The following is a 6330-nucleotide window of genomic DNA, read 5'->3' on the forward strand; positions in this document are numbered from 1 at the left end:
AATTAACTTGACAATAAATAAAAGCGATCGTTATACAAGATCATATTGTAAATCATTTTTGAGAAGAAAATTACATGATTTTCCAAGTTATTAAGTAATTATAGATTTTTTATATAATAAACGGCTGATTTATCAAGAAGTTAGATATGGTCTGGATATCGAGACAGGGGTATACCTAGCCAGCAATTGGGTGGAGCAAGTGCCACATACACAAGTTTTATTTTTCATTAATTTATTGAAAAAACCTATAAATTCAGTTAGTTTAGTCAATTCTAACTACTATAATTAGCCCATACAACTTTGGCTGAAAATCAACTCTAACTACTATAGATTTGGTATATAATACATTGTGCCTTATGTTATTATATATGCTAGATCCGTCCATATATCCAGACCAAAATAGAACAACCAATAAAAATTAAATTTTTGTGAAATGTTCGCGCAGTCCTGATTAAAGAGTCTAATGGCCTATTTTGCACCCTTGGAACATGAATAATTTTGAAGTCTTGGAAGAGTACTTGAATTTAAGGAATGCTAACTCTGATAGTTCCTTTGAAAAACCTGGCCAAGCTGTCAAATCTTTGATCATTGATACTAGCTCTTTGCAGTCAGTCCTGAAATGCTGGCAAGGTGTATGTTGGATCATGTTTTCCATTGACCAAATAATAACATCCAATTATGAATGTAACTGGGACAAATATCTCTCTTGTTTCTCAAATCCATAAGCTGTTCATTTTCCATTTCATTTATTCATACCCAACCATATCCACTACACTGTGATTCCATAGTCCAAAATTAATCTACCAAACAAATACTTTGCAAGCACACAACTTTTGTATTTTCTGCTTGGTGTAATGAGTTTGCATCATCATTGGCTTTTGAGTTTACATCAAACCAAGCATTACATTCGTTTTGGGCATGTCTAATTAGTTTTGTCGGATTCGTATAGATTCCTCTTGGCTTTCCAGAGATACAAGGTCATCCATGGGTATGGATCTCTATATAGCTACGAATTTCCTATTTCATTCTTTCTCCAGAAATATAATCTAGATTGGTATACACACTCGATATAGGAAAGATGGTGGGACAAGATGAAGTCGAGCGCAAAGCCCATGTTTGTAAGGCATGTGGACATTCAAAAACGCATTATTGACTGTTCGTCTTCTTTCCCACATTACAGACAGTAATTATCTCATCGCATATGATGAAATGTTAAATTTCCTGTCCCTTCCAAGTAACATGAGGCCATTTTCCATACTATATGACACATCTTATGAGGGACGTTTAATTTCCAAACATAGGCTAGTAATTTTTTAACACTCGACTATGATACCATAACTTCAAAATTTCGGTTAAGTTTATTTCTTGCAACCCTATATCCCGATTTGACGGTATATAACCCACTCTTCATATAACCCCAACAATATATGTCGTCTTTATTTGGCCAAATTCCTAATAAGGGGAATACCCTCTTGTACCACAAATAGTTGTAACATATCTACTTTTCACACTCTTGGCATACCATGGATAAACTCACTTTCTGTCATACATGGATGGGCTACTGGCAGAGCCAATCTAGCTGGCCTTGCTGGAGTAGTGGGGATCCAAGGGTCCTCCCACATACAAATTTGATATCCCGAGTGCACCATCTGTTTTATCCTCAAAGATAGTATTGGTTTCGCAGCCAATAAACTCTTCCAAACATATGAAGATGAATAAGCTTCAGGTGCCTGCAGTGTCGAACTCAAACGGTAATACCTCTCTCGAAGGACTCTAGCAAGCAACGAGTTGGGGAATTGGATAAATCTCCTCATTTGCTTTGCCAGCATGCTAGATTAAATTCATGGACTAATCTAAATCCAGTGCATCATTCATTCTTTGGGTTGCATAATTTATCCCATGTTGCCAAGTGCATACTTCGTTTGGAGGGGTTTGCGCTCCACTAAAATCGTGCAATGAACCTTGCTAATTTTTTCGCATATCTCAAGCGGCAACATAACGCTTGACATTACATATGTGTGAAACACTATAACTATAGCCTTTATAAGGATATTCTTTCCTCCCTTTGTCAGCTATCTCTCTGATCCATTGATCATGTGATCAAGATTGTCCTTAAAGAAGGCAAATAACTTACACTTTAATCCACTTATATATCTTCTTGGATGCCTAAATAAGTTCTTATTCCCCTTCGTTCTCAGTCCCCAATGTAGCTTTAGTTTCTTTTTTTTATAGCTCTTGGGACTCATTTTCCATTTAGAAGTGATGACTTCTCAAAATTGATACATTGTCCTGATGCTTTTCCATAGACCCTTACTACTTCCATGACCTCATCACACTTACGAGGCTCCACCTAAAAGGACTATCATCGGCAAATAAAAAATGAGATACTAGAGGGTTAGCACGTGCTACACGCATCCCCATTATCTTTTATTGAGCCTTTGCATGATTAAAAAGGCCAACGAGTGCTTCCGTGGATAAGATAAAGATAAAAAGAAACAAAGGGTCTTTTTTTTTGCAGTCTTCTCTGTAGGAAAATATTTTCTCTAGATTGGCCATTCATTAGAATTTTATTCTTAACTGTAGACACACATCTCATCATCCATTTGATCCATATGTCTGAGAACCCTATTTTCTCCATCAATTTTTGACTATCCACTACATAAGATCATACGTTTTACTCATATCCGTTTTGATGACTATTCTCTTGTGCCTAGCCCCTGGTTTCGTCCTCAAAGTGTGAAACATCTCTTGTGCAATCATTATATTATAATAATCTGTCTGTCCGCGACAAAAGCAAATTGGGTCTCGGAAATACGATCTGGAAATACCCTCTTCAGCCTCTGGTATAAGACCTTGAAGACTATCTTATAGCTCACATTACACAGGCAGATATGTCAAAATTGGGCCATATCTGTAGGTTTATCATTTTCGAAATGAGACAAATAGTTGTATCATTTACCAATATCCTCAAATAAAAAGTCATTGACCATACGAGTAAAATCACCCTTTACAATGTCCTAGAATTTATAGGGCACTTATTCCATCTGGTCTAGGGGCTTTCTATAGATGCATTGAAAAAAGGGCGAGTTTCACCTCCCATTCAGTAACTCGAGCTATAAGGGCTTGGTTTATAGCAGCAGAAAACGTTGATGAAATATGTCCCAAAGCTTCATCTATCTTCGTCTGTGTTGACATTTCAAATAAATCCCTGAAATAGCTAGTAGCAACAGCTACTAATCCCTCTTCATCTTCAATCATTTTTCTTGATTTATCTGTTAATCAAGTTATTTGATTTTTTACACGTCTCTTCTTTGTCAAGTTATGGAAAATTTTGGAATTCATATCACCCTCTCTCAACCACAAGATTCTAATTTGTTTTTTTTTTCAAAACTGGTCCTCCGCTTTAAGAGCTTCAGAGAGTTCTTTCAAAGCTGCAGAAACTCCTATGTGGTAACATTATTATCCGCGTACATGACATTGACTTTTTCTTCAGCTCCTCCAGCTGCTTTTACGACTTAATTTTTTTTTACTTTCTCCATTGGCTTAAGGCCTTTCGGCAACTCGCAATATGGACCATAATATTTTCGTCTAATGCTAACTCAGTTGAGTTATGATCATCCTGGATTACTTGTCTTATTTCCTCACTATTGCAAGTTATTGACTGATGAATGAGAAAATTTCTCATGCCAATTTGCATTAACTTATGAACGATATAAACGGCGTTTAACCTGGGATAGTCTTCTCTTGCTAACCCATGACATTAAATTGCTAGAACAAGGACATTCCAGCATGCCACAATGGGCTATCATTTGTTTAAGTGGGATGAAAGAGCTGTCTGGTCTTCTTCAGCCTCCTTTTTCAATGTGGTCAATTATTACCAATCATGAACCATGGTCCATCTTTTATTGTGGAAAAACGTGTAAGGCATTCACAAACAAGGTCCCTACGCTCAGTGATATATTTTGTTTTTGACACATTGTATATATGTTTTCCAAAGTGTTTTCAAGTCTTTATCGAGTATTTCTAGTTTTTTTCGAGTCATTTCAGGTCCATAATTGTTTGGAACGCTTTTGGAGGGACACATGAAGGAAAAAAATGCAAATTGGAGTTTTCCTAAGAAGTAACTAGACAGAGCAGCCTGGTAAAAAATCCTAAACGGAGCAGCTGCTTTGCCGCTCGAGATTTTTAAGGAAACAACTATTTGGGGATTTTACCTAGGGGTCTCCCTTTTTTCTCCTGGGCCGCCACAAACCGACAAATATATCTTTCTATTATTTTTGAGCAGACACACCACTTTTTAGAGAGATTTTAGAGAGATAAAACTTGTACTCTTGTTAAGGGAGAAAGATCTCTACATACTCTTGAGAAGAATCCTAAATCCTATTTTATTATTCATGTACTCTATCATCATGTTTTATTCATCTTTATCTCTGTGTTCTCTGTGGCTATATCTGAGTAGTCAATTGATAGGTTTATAGTGTTAAGGATCATGCATTAATGAGCTAGATACAAATATGATTGTTATTCTTTGATATCTTTATTTATTACTAATCTTACTACTTTTGTTGAACTACCAATTTAGCATCAAATTCTAGGTCAAACATATCCATCAAAAGTGTTTTAGGTTTCTAGAAAAAGCATAGATATGTGATTTTTCCTTGGCCAGCGAAAGCTGATATTAAGGCAAATCGTGAACCAATTGAATCATATCATAATTCTTGTCATTATTCTCTAATTTAAACAACAATTTAGGCATTAGAATTTTTGATAAATTGGTAGACACCACGACAGTGGGTTTATCTAATCTTGTTGTTCAAGTTTTAGATTGACTCGTATTTTTTTCCTTGAATAGTGTATGGCTCACCCTGAACCTAACTATTTTATAATCTGAAACCAAACTAATTGATCTATGTTTGCTTGTTTATTTTCATTCTTTTATTTTCATTAAATTAAATTGATTTGTCTTAGCTTGATATTGAACTCATAGAAACAAAGTATAAGAATGATCATTTGGAATTGAATCTCAAATACTACTTCTACCACTATTAACTTGCAGTAGAAAATACATAATTTTAGTGATCAAGTTTTAGCTCTATTGCGACAGAGACCAGCTTTTCACCTCTGTATTCCGGCAAGATATTTAGCCTATAGAGTTCTGACTTATTTTACCTTTTTGTTGCAGACTGTTGGTACATGTGCATGACCAGTAGAAACAGTGAAAGTAACACCTCAGGAACGTTGGTAACGCTAAGAAATCAGAAACTAGTAAGGTTGGAAAGAACTAACCGACAAACACAAAGGCCAAACAACGCCATCATGGGCTACACAGGGCATCATAATGAGTTCACTGCTTAGTTGCAGAGGAAGCAACAAGAGATTCTACAGATGCAGCAGACCAGACCATCCAGCAACAGAAAGCTTTGCATCAAGCTGCGCAACAATAGGCTGCTCCGATTGGGGAGAGAAACCTCGCGTGCAACTTCCTTGTTACGCGCTCTGCTATTGCTCCACCAGCCTGTGCAAGGCAAGACTATGAGATCAAGCATGTTATGATCACATTGGTGCAGAGGAAAATGTTTCATGGACTGCCTGCATAAATTCAAATGGATTACATTGAGAATATTTAAGAGATTTGCAGTTCTACTCGCGCAAATGGAGTGACACCTGATTTCATCAAGTGTGTGTTGTTCCCATTCTCTCTCGCTGACAAGGCTTCAAGATGGTTGAATTCACTGATAACTGGTTCTCTAACATCATTGGAACAAGTCCGATCAGCCTTCTTGGGACACACCAACGCAAAAACGGCTGCTCTTCAAAACAAGATTTCATCGTTTCAGCAGCATGTTGATGACCCATTTTGTGATGCTAGGGAGAGGTTTAGTGAGTATTGCAGGGAGTGTTCTCACCATGGATTGGATGATGATCATATTGTGCGTATTTTCTGTGATGGAGTCGATTGGGAGTACCACACTGCTATGAACTCTGCGAGCAAGGGAGAGTTCATGACTCAGACAATCGATGTAGCGTTTGAGCTCATTGAGAACATGGCTGCGAGTTCAGCTAATAAGTGTCAGGAGCATGATCAAACCAGAATGGTCACAGTGTTGAGGCTAAGTGGTGAGATGATTTCACTGCAAAAATTAATTTGTTTCTGAAGAGTATTCAAGGAACTGTCTATTTTGTAGACAAAAGTGGAACTGAACAGCCTTCTCATGATGCAGTAGAAGAGGCAGTTCAGCCAGATGCCCAACATGAAGTAAACTATGTCAATTACCAGGGATTTCAGGAAAATACATTTGTGTTCAACCAGGATCAGAATCAGTTTCAGCA

At 37.0% G+C, this 6330-nt stretch overlaps 1 non-coding gene across 1 annotated transcript; it reads right to left on the reverse strand.

Annotated features, from left to right (window-relative positions):
* Window positions 1-5807: 5807 nt before the first annotated feature.
* On the reverse strand, window positions 5808-5914 carry LOC130497953 (small nucleolar RNA R71). Its single transcript, XR_008936993.1, has one exon. It is a non-coding gene; the product is annotated as a small nucleolar RNA R71 (small nucleolar RNA).
* Window positions 5915-6330: the final 416 nt, after the last annotated feature.

Source organism: Raphanus sativus, chromosome 1 (assembly GCF_000801105.2).
Source record: "Raphanus sativus cultivar WK10039 chromosome 1, ASM80110v3, whole genome shotgun sequence".
NCBI classification, from domain to species: domain Eukaryota; kingdom Viridiplantae; phylum Streptophyta; class Magnoliopsida; order Brassicales; family Brassicaceae; genus Raphanus; species Raphanus sativus.